This window comes from Lampetra fluviatilis, chromosome 81, assembly GCF_964198595.1.
Source record: "Lampetra fluviatilis chromosome 81, kcLamFluv1.1, whole genome shotgun sequence".
Lineage (NCBI taxonomy): Eukaryota > Metazoa > Chordata > Hyperoartia > Petromyzontiformes > Petromyzontidae > Lampetra > Lampetra fluviatilis.
The window spans coordinates 844630-858493 of record NC_136355.1 but is presented as its reverse complement, the minus strand read 5'-3'; the positions used below and the strand labels follow the sequence as shown (position 1 = coordinate 858493).

The 13864-nt window shown below is 45.4% G+C and overlaps 1 pseudogene; it reads right to left on the bottom strand.

Annotated features, from left to right (window-relative positions):
• Nucleotides 1–994: 994 nt before the first annotated feature.
• Nucleotides 995–5078, bottom strand: LOC144953694 (interferon-induced very large GTPase 1-like; annotated as a pseudogene).
• Between the last annotated feature and the right edge of the window lie 8786 nt (nt 5079–13864).

The window sequence follows — 13864 nt, the reverse complement described above, 5'->3', positions numbered from 1 at the left end:
GTAGCCGACGTCATCTATGTCTTTGTAGTCAGCTCTAACCAGACAGTGCCTTGGGACAAGTATTTTGTCACCAAGCTGTTTACTAAACTCATCCAGCCACGATGATGCATCGCCTTTGGTTTTCTGGACCTCTGTTGTTGCATCGGTAATTGCTTTAAAAACATAGTTTTTGAAAAGCTCAAGACATGATCGTAATATTTCACGAATTGTTGTATTTTCGTTTGCTGAGCAATATTCTTCAACACGTTCTTTAATGTAGCTTTGAAAATATTGCTTTGGTTTCTGAATATATTCATTGAATTCTTTAAAATCTTCTCTTCCTGCTAAATGTATCATGATGTAGTTTTCTAAATTTGATCGATTGCCATTAAATGCGGACAATTTGACGTCATTTTGCTTGCAATGTCAAGGCTGGCTTTGTCACAGACTGCCTGGTGCACGAATGTTTTGAGTTTTATGCACAAAGTGTCAGCAAAGATGGTGGTGTATGTTGCTCCTTTACATCGAATCTTAAAGCTGTTAAAGTAATCTTCTTTCTTGCTGTTGAGGTATATTAGAGGATCGTTTGCCCTCTGGAAATCATTCTGTATTTTCTGAAACCTCCCTTCAGCATTGGCCAAAATGTGTATTACTAAATCTAGCTTATACCTATTTGTGAGCTTCACTGTTACATTGCGTTTAGAAGCTGTATCATTTATACCAGCATCTACAACTGTCAGCACAGATTGTATTACTTCATGTATATTGGTTTCATTGTAACCAAGCTTCCGTTGCTCTAGATCTTTAAAAAAAATCACGGCTGCATTTTCTGCATCCTCTTTTATTTTGTCAACAATTTCAATATCTTGTCGATTAGTGTACCATAAATTCTTTAACGTATTCAAAACACCTCGTTTATTCACAACATGTTCTTGAGGATTAAACATGAACAATTTATTTGCATGCATGTTCACCAATTTAGTGAATAAATCTTTTTCACCTTGAAAATGTTCTTTCAGTGCTTCTTGTGCATGTTGTCTAAAATCCACTTTTCTAGGTGGGGTAATGCTTTTTTTCACTTCATCTGTCCATTCTTCCCACATCTGATCGAACTCTTTCTCCAATCGGATATCTTTCCGTCCGGTAGTTTTCAGTTTTGAAGCCAAATCCTTGCTCTTCTTCATCAGTTGATCCTCATAGCGTGATCTATTTTGATCTAGCTTGATCCGAGCACTCTTTTGCTTCATCAGATCAGTACATTTTTTGTAAGTATCAGTCACAAGCTCATCCTTAATTGTTTCAAATCTCTTTACGAAGTTAGCTTTCCATTGACTCAACAATTCAGTATCGTCTGCATTGAAATGTGTTTCAATTTGTTTGCTGATCTCGTTGTATTTTGGAAAAACCGTTTGCTCAACGCTTGACCGAGTTAAATCATACGTTGTGTCTGTACGGTTATTAATGATATTATGCTGCTTATTCTCCTCTTGAATAAGATAACTCCTCAGGCTCCAAGTCCATTTTACATACATTTCTTCCAGTTTGTTATAAGCTGCGATCTCTAGGGTGTTCTTGAAGCTAAACACGAAGTTTTCTGCAAGCAAGGCCGTCCATAGATCCTGAATGCGTGCTTTGAACTCGGATATCTTCAAGACGTTGCGTTCTCGTTTAGCAATGTCGAGTAACATTTCTTTAAGATCTTGTACATTTTGGCAGTAGCTTGGATTTGGCGGAGCCATTGGAGGGTTTCCCTCCCAAAGATGAGCGAAGTAATGGATGTGGGAGGCCACGTCACACCTGATCACCTCGTCAAAGGAATCAACATCGCACTGCTCCTGCTGCGCTGCCAAGCGCGTCATCTTATCAAGTTTCTTCTTAAGGCGACTCCTGCCCTCCATGTTCTTGTCTTGAGCGGTCACATCTCCTACGTTTTGATGGACAAACACACAGCTCGGTGACAACTTCACCTGCTTCATTCGCAGAAACGCCTGCACAGCGATCTGTAGAATGTCTTGCATCTCTGATGGATTCTCTCCAAACATGTTGATCACAGTCGCGTTACCAAGACCGATCACAAACGTAGCCAGCTCATTGTCATGAGTGGGTGTTGCATTTGATAGCTCTGGCGCTCGGAGCCCTTCTGTGTCGACTATCAACACAAAGTCAAATCCCAGCTCTGTGATTAGCTCTTCTTTCACCTTCACCAACTACATGTAGACGCCTCGGGTGCATCTCCCTGCACCCACAGGGAACTGGAGACCGAACATGGCATTCAGCAGCGTGGACTTGCCACTGCTTTGTATACCCAGGATGGAGAGGACAAACAGAGTTTTGTCTCCGATTTTCTCACTCACTTTGTCCAAAACTGATCTGATCCAAGAGAGAGGGACATGTGAGGCGTCACCGTCCATGAGTTCAAGAAGGAACCCAGACAGCATCAAATCTGCTGCGATGCCTGGCAAAGCAGCGGAGCGTTGCTTAGCGCCGTTCAGTGTCTGTGACGCTTCGTAGATCTGGCCAACTTCCCTGAAAATGTGATCGATTCCAAAAAAAGAGGCACCAATTTTAACACATACTTCATCCAGCTCTTCTTGTTTGTTAGCCAATAAACTACTTTCAGTTCCTTTTGACTTAATACTTCGTGTCCAAGCCTGCTGATACTGCAGGTGAAGTTTTGATAAGCACTCTGCAGACAGCCTATCTAAATGTATTTTTAGCCAATGCAGAAAGTATTTTTTTACTGTGTCTGGCTGATGCTGTAGGATATCAATCAATGATGTCATCACATCATTGAGAGGAAATGCTTCGAGAAGCTGACTTCTCCGTATGGATCGTTTTTCCATTGAAATGTTGTCCCTGTATTCCTCAATGCTTTGGTTCACTTGTAATCTAAAGCGAGCTAATTCTTTGTCTTTCTTGCACCACTCGTGCCACAATTTACCTTGAAGAGGCAGAAAAGTTTATTTCATGGAAGACAGCGGCTGGTCGTTGAGAATACACAGTAAGACGTCTGCCATAGACTTGCCGTCTTTACAATGCTCATCGTCTTCATCAACTATGAAGTCGTACCGTCTGGCAATGTCTGGGCAATTATCGAGGTTGTTAATTTGTGTTATATTGCGCAACAGAGAGTTGAGAGTTGACTTCAATTCATGCATGAAATCGGCCTCATTTCTGTTCTTAACAGCAATTTTCACTTTTGCCCCTGAATTTCCACCCTCGATTCTCTCTTGGTCAGCGCAAAGGCAAACAAAAGGCTTTGGAGAAGTCAGACATTCTTGCAAAATGATTTTCGCTTCATCATTGTGATCACGATCTGACATCAGTATCACATTGATAGAGGATATCTCGTGCAGAAACTGCACCTGTTTTCTGTGCCGTCTCGCATCTCCGTGCAGATTTGTGAACGCGATGCAGCCATTGAAGACGTCGTCATCCCTCCCACCTGGACAATACCAGGCGACCTCTGTGACTCCTTCCATTAGGAGCCCATTCCTGCTGCTGCCCTTGCAGTGCCGATGATAGAAAACGTCATGTCTTTGCTTACTGAGCAGAGAGTTCAGCATCTGAGATTTCGATGTGGGTGATTCACCAAATCTTATGAAGGACACAAGAGGAGTGTCTGCGTTAACAATCGCACAGCTTTTGGTTTGCAGGGTGTTAGTAGATGTGTCACGGCATTTCCAGTTCTTGTTAATCTGTTGGAATGCCCAAAGAGGCAATTCTATTTCTGAGCTATGAGGATTTGGAACTAAAAGCGGCAGTGCAAACTGGCAAAATGAGAGTTTGGTGTAAAGGTACTGCCTCACGAAATTGTCTCCACAATGGTAAATTGTCATTTGCAAATCCATGGGATGAATGTGGGTTTGAGTGTTTGTTGTAAGCCCCTCTCTACGACTCAATGTATCATCATGCTTAAAAAAAGCTTCGTAATTAGAATTTGCATTATTATTCATGGTCTCATTGCATTTATTTTCACTCTGAACACTAACATACCGTGCTTCATAGTCACCCATTATTAGTTTCTGCAAAAAATAAGAAGCAAGTTCTTTTTCTGTGCTTGTGTTTTTTGCATGCATTGCTGACTTAACACACACATACTCTATGTGCATTTGCTTGGGGTAGTATTTTTGTAGGTTCAGCCTTTCAAGCAGATTCATAAACCTTTCAGTCCCATTTGTTTTACTCTCAACTTCCCGTGTCGGCGAAATAGCCAATGCAGTTCCAGCAACAGGAGATTGCAAACTTACTTCTATCCGCCCACAATGAATGGCGCTAACATCATGGACCTGCACCACGTTCGATACTTCGGTGCCGATGGTAACATCCAAATTAGATTTCATGCATGTGATATCTTTCTCTTTTTCCTCGGAGGTTAATGACAGGTCCGTGTACTCTGTCCTGGAAATATTGGAATGATCAATCTGCATATTTGGCATTTCCTTAAGATTCAAGGACTTGGTTTGCATTGAGATTGGTTCTCTACTCAAGGTCGAGACGCAACCTTGCTCTGAGACAGTGCTATTCTCGAACGCAGATTCTTCACTCAAGAAAATCAACTCGTGGTATTTTGTCATGGGCGTGTGGACTGGATCCACTAACCGGAGTGTTTGTGGGATTGTCAAAAGTTTCCCTCTCTTCTCTAATTTATCCTCAAACTTCTCACTCATGTACACTCCCTCTGGAGCAAGGCCCCCAGATGCATTTTGTAAAATATCCTCATCTGACCCACAATGTCCTGAAACAGAATTGCCCATCACCTGGGTTGGCTCATTCCTTCTCTCAGACACGACAGAGGGCAACGGATTATCATTTTGTATACGAGCTAAGCTCATCTCCTCTTTATCACTCACAATATCATCAGCATCAATGCCAATCATTTTATAAAACGCCTTCTTTTCCCACGATTTACGGAAATGCGAGTCCAGTTCTTTGCATTCCTGACGGTCGAGGTGAAGCAGCGCCTGTGCACTAGAAATTAGCAGAACATCGCGCAGTTTCTGTTTCCAGTAAACCTCGTCAAGACCCACGTCTCTGAGCTTTCGTGCAAGTTCATCGTGAGCCTGGCTTGAGCGTTCCTCATCTTCCTCTCCAGACATTGCCTAGGAAAAGGCGCATTATAATAATTATAATATTTACAACAATACCACTTCCTCTGTTAGATTAAAAACTCGTCAAAGAGAGAGAAGTAAGTTCTACGAGCACAGCCGCCAAGTGCAGACACATCAAGGCAAGGTGCTGCTGTGCTCCCAATTGCCTTGAAAAACATTTAGTGTGTGTGTGACCAGACTCAGGCATCAGTCAGCCTCCCTTTAAATGTGTACCAGATGGAAGTTCCTCGGCTACAGCCATGGACACCTGCACATACTTCGTGGTGATCTAAGATGTTACATAATGCAGAGGCCAGAGGACATCCTGGTTGCACCCTACGGTGAACAGGGGATGGCTCTGCCTGTTGGCCACCGCTCTACCCGGGCCTACCCCCCATCATGGATGTCCTTCATCATTACCAGCAGAGGGCAGGGAAGACAAGCCGAAAACGCTGGCCTAATGGGTTTTTCGCACAGTGTGCGAACCCCTAGGACACCTACAAATAAAATATATTGAAATCCTGGCTCGCTGGACTAATAATGGAGCCCTGGGCCAACTCGCTGAAAGGTCTAGCTCGCCACAATTTCAAATAAAATCAATAAAGAAAACATCAACTGCTACGTAAACGATAAGTGTAGTGCATAATACAACCTTAATTTGCGACGTTGCGTGTGCCAGGATAAGTGCACTATTAGGCTAAGTGAAGTGTCAACAACTCGCTGGTAGGTCACACTACTGAGCCAGGTGTCATGGATTGACTGAGCGCATGACTGTGGCCGAGAAGATCAACATAGACTGGTAGCTTCCACACAGCGTTACGAGGCCGATAAAAAAAACCATAATTCCGCCGGAATGATTCCGAGTGAGACCTCTGCTCCCTCACCATTATCCCCCATCCCAACAGAGGAGCCCTTTGGCCGCCCTTTGACTGTTTTACATTTCTTAAAGCGTTCGTTTCGTTACACATTAAGAGATTTACTGAGATTACAGAGTAGCTGACTGATCGTATTGTGGGAGGTGGGATAGGGTAATTGCGCACCCATCATCTAGAGCCATGGATAATCCACTGCTGGATGACAGACTCCTAGAAGCACCTACCTCTCTCGAGCTTTGTGTTTAATTCTGAATGTGAGGAGAGTGATCGAGCAGTGGATAGACACGCAGCGTCGTTACTCACTGGGAGTAGAGACTGGGCGATGTCCGCAGCTCTTTGCAGCGCCTGTAAGGAGGTGAACACAACGCGTTATGCACTGCATGGATATCATGTCAGCAGTGTTCACGTAGTCAGCATGAGATACACTTTCGAGGTAGTATTTGTCTTGTCGACAACAACCTGGGAATTTTAGTCAAGCCTTAGCCGTTGATTCACTCTGAACCCTATGGGAGTCTTAGTATGGCTCTACGAGCCTCAGCGATTCGCACAGAACCCTATAGGAACATGAATCTGCCTCCATGAACCTAAATGATTAACACTGAACCCTCCGAAGTCGATGATGATGGTGTTGGTAATAATTGTGATCGTGGCACTATGGGTGATGATGGTGGTAGTGGCTGTGGTGGTTGTGACTTCACCTGACTCTCCTGTCCTGAAGAAAAAGATGCAGACCTCCTTCTCGTGAAAGAGACCTCCACCAGAGGGCGCTCCAGAGAGCCCCTCTCGAGAGGGAGGGTACTTGGTCTACTCTTCCACGCTGGTCAGATGTCTTGGAAAAAGGGGTGGAAGTTACCCGCACGTTACCACGCCGCCCGGGATCTGCCTATAGACTACCTGTGTTGTGGCGACTTAAACTGCTGGGTAAAGGTCACGTGGGACCCACCCTGATAGAGATGTGGAACTACCAGTCCCACCTGTTCCTACGTCTCATAAATTCCACACCGATTACCTGCGACGTGGTATTCTTCCATGGTGCCATGGTTAGTACACAAGACTCATGGCTGATAATATAAATACATGTATCAACAGTGACATTTTTTGTGGATACAGGGAATGTTTTACCTACGTGACTTTACCGAAAAAACCTAAGAATAGGGAAGTACGTTTCATGTTGGAGCTGGAAATCAGTTTAATTAGGATGTCGATTAGTTTTTTGGGAATTTGTTTAAAACGAATTTTATGATGAAAAAGGTCAATTTATAAAGGTGGTAATAATGCGTTCTATAGGGGGCGTCATGGGCAACGCAGAGGACAAAGAGCTGTTTTAGAGGCTAGTTGGTAGATTGTTGCAATAGTCAAAGATGAGAAGGATGGTGGCTTTGGCTGTCACAAGATGGAGCAGAGGTGGGATACGGTGTTTATTTATCTCGAGGAATCCAACTTCAAATATTTTTTTCATATTTGCTATACGATTGATGTGTGGCTTGAAGAACAGTTTAACGTCAAAGATAATAGCTAGACACATAAAGTTATCGACCTGTTCAATGGGATGCGAGTCCAGAGACACAATTTTTTACATGAAGGCAAACTAGGTGTGGAGGAGCCAAATAAAAACATGACATTGCGATTGTCCAAGTAGAGGGAGAACAGGATAGGGCCAAGCACAGAGCCTTGTGGAACTATCCTTACGATGGGGTATTTTTGTTGTAACTGCTCAGACGAAGTAGGTGTGGATCCAGTCGATTGAACACTTTGAAAAATGTAGCTATATTTCTACTTGCAACATAATATTCTGGTCCATAGTATTGAATGCTTTGGACTGTGTGAGGAACAGAATGACGCAATGGTGCAGAACTGGTTACGACAAAGTTCAGAGTATCGATTATGGCAGAGGCTGCACCATATTTGTCTATAGCCAGATGATTTGGGATGGAATAAGTATTTTTTCGCAATAAAATGTTAAGTCATATTTGTTAATGAGAGGATTGAAATTGAGCAGGGATTATTTGGATCACCTGTAACTAGAGTACGAAGGCCATGTTCCATTGTATAGGCACGGATACCTCATGAATGGAAAGGTCAAATACACAATGTGGAGGGGCAAGAAGGGCAGCTCAGCGGCTCCATCACTAGATTAAGTTTTTAGGTAGCAGATCATGGCTAAGACGGCAATGTCCACTTTGAAGGTTCTAAGATAGTCCGCCTCTTATTGGATTACATATTTGTCTGCATGATACATTGATTTCTCAGTTAGATTGAACAGCAAAGGCCAAAGCGACTTGAAAAAAATGTCATAACTCCTCAGACAAAAATGTCTCCATCAGGTTTATCTGTCCATATAAATATAAACTAGATCAATTGTACGCACCGAATCAGCCAGAGTCCATGCATGTCGCTTAAAAGGAAGGTAAAATTTGAACGCAACAAACCCCACAACCTGGGTTTTACAACAAAATCATCCTCCGAGGAAGTCTACGAAGCCAATATATAGCAAGCTATTGAAAACGTGTTAGCTAGAAAAAAAAATGCTTAATTATTTTTGAAGCCTACCGAAACAATTTCACGTTGTTTATGGAATAAACAAACATAAAACTCCAGTTTCAGCTATCAAGCTTGACATTTATATGGGGATCCTGCTTGGGGCTTGCGACATTGTGTGTAAGTGGCTGGAGGGTGCATACCTCTGTGATGAAATGTTTAGTTTTTCAAGTTAGAATTAACTTGTTTCACCACGGTTTCGCCCCACCGTCGCCAACCTGCATTGAACATTGTAGTGAAGTTTTATCAAATATCTCCCTAAAAATAACACGGTTTTACGATGCCATCATCTAGCAGAGGTTTGACCACATACTCACATATCAACACCATCGATGTGACTCCATGTATTTCCACATGCTTCTGTATGTATGTGTGTGATAATGTGTATCTCTGTGTGAGTCTCTATTTCACTGTGAGTCTCCATGTCCGTGCGTCACTGTACGAGTCCCATCAGTACATCATTACTCTATGGAGCCATGATAAGGATTACATTTTAAGAAGTAATCCAGATGACCACTTAGGTTGGTAAATGAATAGTTAATGTTGCTGATGTGAGTTCAGCTGCAATTAATCTGAAGTATAATTGTGCATTCTACTAATGGGTAGCAAGGTGCGTGTTTTATTGTTATTTAAGTGAATGCAATGGTGATCAGGGATTGGAGCACGAGTACCACATGGACTGTAAAGTAGAGGACACATCCACAATCCAGAATTGGGCTGAGTCTGGACCAGTGACCGGCATGTTACATACGCTCCAATAATATATAACTGTGATATTGATGTTACTTGAATGTCTATCGACTGACGGGACTCGGTAATGTTATTTGACTTTTGGTTAAGTTGTTGGTAGTAATGAAGATATGCACAATTAAGACTGATATGAAAGTTGATTTAAATATATAAAATACTTCTAATAATTGGGTATAGAATATTAACACTGGCGTCCTATTAAGAGAGGAATTCAGCTGCGGTGTTCTTGACGCTTTTGCAGGCACGAGATGTTCACGTATGTTGGAGTTGTATTCGAATTGTTGCCGTTTATGCGCAGGAAATCTAATAATATAAGATGTATTGGACCTCGTAGCGAGTTATTTAATTATTTTTAGGAGTATTAATAACTTGTTTATTTTGATCAATCCAAATGGATTCTATAGATATAACGGAGTTGGAAGATGACTAGATCATTTCGGTGTAATTTTTTTATTTTAATAATAGTTGATAATATTTGGTATAAATATGCTGCTTATGCTGTTCAATGGGTAGACATACAATGGCTGACTTAGAGCCTGATTTGAGCATCGAGTTAATGGGGTCAGCAGAAAAGGCGCTTTAGCAGAGGCTACGTTCCTGATCCGGGTATAAGAAGGAAACGATGAATAATATGTTTATTGTCAGCAAAACATATCTCTAATTTACATATTGTAAATATATTATGTTGTAAAATGTTATTGGTTTATTATTTATATAAGTACATATTGTGTCATTTATGTTGTAGTATCAGGAAGTGTAGAAAATATAGGGGGTGCTATAGATGTTTTTGGGAGATGTTTGATAATAGATGTTAAAATGTTTTTGTGCCAATTATTATTTCAGCTCAGCAGTAAGTTAAAGGCCAATTTCCATGACCACATTTAACAATGCCATACGACGTTTCACTCAAACCTGCTTTAAATATCATCAGAATACACATCGAGGAAGCTGATTTGTTATGGAGGGTGATGTAACAAAGACGATTCAAATATTAATTGGTCACTCCCCAGACGCAATGATGAAATTAAAAGTAATCATGCAAGTGATATCCTATGTATTTGGTAGTACAGCCGCTTCGCAGTCCACGCTGGAAGGCACTGTCTACTACATCAAAGGGTTTGTGAGTATGGAAGACGTCCTGAATATCTTTGGCTAAGAAATTGAAATTCACATCGTTACTGCTCACGTGGTAACCCATTTATAGACATCCCACTCTACACTGATTTAGTGGAGGGTCGTCCATTTATTGGGATCCATATATAGATACCCCAATCGTGATTCATTTATAGAGGCAATGCGGGTGATCAATTCATAGATATGGAATGGGTTCCGGAGACACTTGTAGAGGTAACTTCTTTATTACAGTCCAACACTCCAACAGTCCTGATACCCTGTTACAGCCTAGGTACACAGCCTCAGTACACAGCCTAGATACACTACTCTGGCTACGCTCTGGAACTCGCCCTCACAAGGACGTAGAGCTGGGAGTTCCAGAGTTCTACCACTCGCTCTCACAGCATCCCAGGGTCCTCAGATGGCTGGTCTTGGGTCTTGAGTACAACTGGCCCTGATCGTCCAGGGAGCTCCCCTTTTATGCCTAGTCCCCAACGAGGGGTGGGGCCGTGTGCGCCCCCAGATATCCCACAGAGCACACACAGCCCCCCCCCCCCCCCCCCGTTGGTGGCGCCAAGGGGCTTAAGCGCCTGGGCCGCCCGGGAACCCAGCGCCTGACGCCAAGGGGCTTAAGCGTCTGGGCCGCCTGGGAACCCAGCGCCCGGCGCCAAGGGGCCCAAGCGCCTGGGCCGCACAGGCTCCCAGAGCCCCCCAGCAGCCCCTCCCCTCCAATGTCACTACATTACCCCCCTCTACGTAGCCTCCAGCCGACCCGGCTGTAAAAAAAAATACAATTGTACAATAAATTATTTGTTAACCATCAGAATGAGTGTGTGACAGACCAAGACAAAAAATGAGAAGAAAGCGCCTCTCCCCCTCCTGTGGTCACGCGTATAAAAAAAAACTCCAGGCCACCGATGCAGAACAACACTGTATAAACACATATATGCAGGATGAACGCACGCCCCAACCGCCCACTATACATGATGGCAAGGTGAGTGGCGGCGCGTTGGGACAAGAGTTCATGGGCGGGGGTCATGAAAATCGTTTGAGTTTGGAGCGAGACCGAGTGGCAGGTCCATCGGTCACGACAGAGGCGGGAGGGGACCGACGACCCGCTATTGCGCTTGTGTCCTGGGTTGCTGATCCCGCGGGCAAGCTTGTTCCCGCTGGGTCGGCCGTGGCGGGTTTCATTCCCGAGGCACCTGAGGGCGGGACAGCGGGACCTGCCCGAGAGTTAGAAGCAGAATCGTCGTGGCGCGGCTCGTCAGACATGTCGCGCTCTCGGCCCCAGAGAAGTGAAGGAGGTGTGTAGGGTTGAATGTAAGGTTTTAGACGTGACGGGTGCACGAACCAACGGCGCTTGCCATGCTAGATCCTGACACACTGCGGGCGGAGAACGCGAATAATAACAACCGGGCCTCTACAAGGCTTAAGCAGTTTTGAGGAAGTAGCCAATGGTACCTGCGGGCAGTGGAGCTAGGCGCGGTCCACTTCTACACAAACGTGGCGGGACGTGCGGAGGTTCCGCAACCACTCGTTGGCAAGCTGACGAGCTTCTGAGTTATTTTTAGCAGCCTTCGGGCATCCACGAGACGACGCACATTAGCACGGATGTGGTCGGCAATCTTAGCCTTAGGTGTGGGCTGTTTAATGCGCAATTGTACGTCGATTGGGGGGCAAACCTCCCTACCATACATAAGATAGAATGGCGAGTACCCCGTGGCAGCATGGGGCGCCATTCTATAGGCGGCCAAGACACCAGGTATGTGGAGATCCCAATCAGTCTGTGACTCAGAGACCTGGTGGCTTAGCATGGAGGTAAGTGTCCTATGTAATCGCTCGACCATACTGTCAGTCTGGGGGTGATATGGCGAGGTGCGAATTTTGTGTGTCCCTAGCAGGTTGCACACATCCCGCAACACGGTGGAAGAGAAATTTTTCCCTTGGTCGGTCAGCAGGCGTTTGGGAGCACCCTTATCCAGGACGTAGCCCTGGAAAAAGGCCTTCGTAATGGCTGCTGCAGACTGGTTGGGGAGTGGCCAGGCCATGGCCCATCGGGTAAAATATTCCACCCCAACCAAAAGGTACTTATTACCCCGAGGAGTAGTGGGAAACAAACCCAAAATATCCAATGCGACGCTCTCATTGACCCGGGAAACCTTGATGGATTGGAGCGGCGGGCAGGACGGCCTAGCAGGTGGTTTCCGCCGTGCACATTCTGTGCAACCTTGCACAAGGTCAGCCACATCGTTTGCCATGCCCGGCCAGAAAAATTCCAATTGGATTTTAGCTAGTGTCTTCTGAACACCCAAGTGCAAGAGGCGACTGTGGGTTTCCCACACAAGTCGCCCTCGCAGGGAGGTGGGCACCACCAACGTGTGGGATTGGGACCCCCCATCCCTGTGACCCTCGGCATCCCTAGCGCGGCGTCTCAAGACGTCCCCAGTCGTCCAACCCGAGGCCCAGCAATGCGTCCTGCGGAACTTGCGTGGAGGGAGCCCCGTGGTCCCCGACCCCATCCCCGGCCGCGGCCGCAAGGGATGGGGGCGGTACCCCGTCAGGCTGCCTACAACGCCCCGCACCCAAAAAACAAGCACAGCGCCCATTGGTCGGCAGTCGCGACAACCCGTCGGCGTTCCCGTGTTGAATCCCCTTGCGGTAAATGACAGTGAACGCAAAGTCCTGGAGGATCTCCAGCCAACGCGAGAGCTGTCCAGATGGTTGGTCCACTCGCAAGGCATATTGTAGTGCCGTGTGGTCGGAGCGTACTGTGAAATGCCTGCCATACACGTAGGGTCTGTACTGCTTTATGAAAAAAACGATAGCAAGCAATTCGCGGCGCGTCACGCAGTAACGTTGCTCCGCGGGCGACAGCACCCTGCTGCCATAGGCGACGACGCGCTCCACTCCATTGACAATTTGCGGCAGCACCCCTCCAATTCCCGTGTTGCTGGCGTCTGTATCCAGAATGAACGGAATGGTAAAATCTGGATAAGACAGGGTAGGCGCATCGACCAGTGCTTTTCGGACAGCATTGAACGATGCCTGTTCTAACTCTCCCCAATGGAATTTTACCCCTTTGGCCGTTAATGCGTGGAGGGGCTTCGCGGTGGATGCGAATCCCGCAACAAATCGTCGATAATATGAGGTGAAGCCGATAAAACTCCGCACCTCCCCAACAGAGGTAGGAGTTGGCCATGAGCGCACGCAATTTGTCTTTTCGGGGTCCGTGGCAATTCCCGAGAGGCTGACAATATGGCCCAAGTAACGATCCCCTCATGAGGTGGCACTTTTGCGGTTTGAATTTGAGGTTAGCCACCCGCATTTTAAGGAAAACTGCCTTCAATCGCGTGAGGTGTTCATCAAAAGTTTTACTGAACACGATTACATCGTCGAGGTAGATTAGGCAAGAATCCCACTAGAGCCCAGCAAGGACCAGCTCCATCAGGCGCTGGAACGTCGCCGGGGCCGAGTGAAGACCTATGGGAAGTCTGTTGAATTGGAACAGTCCCTGCG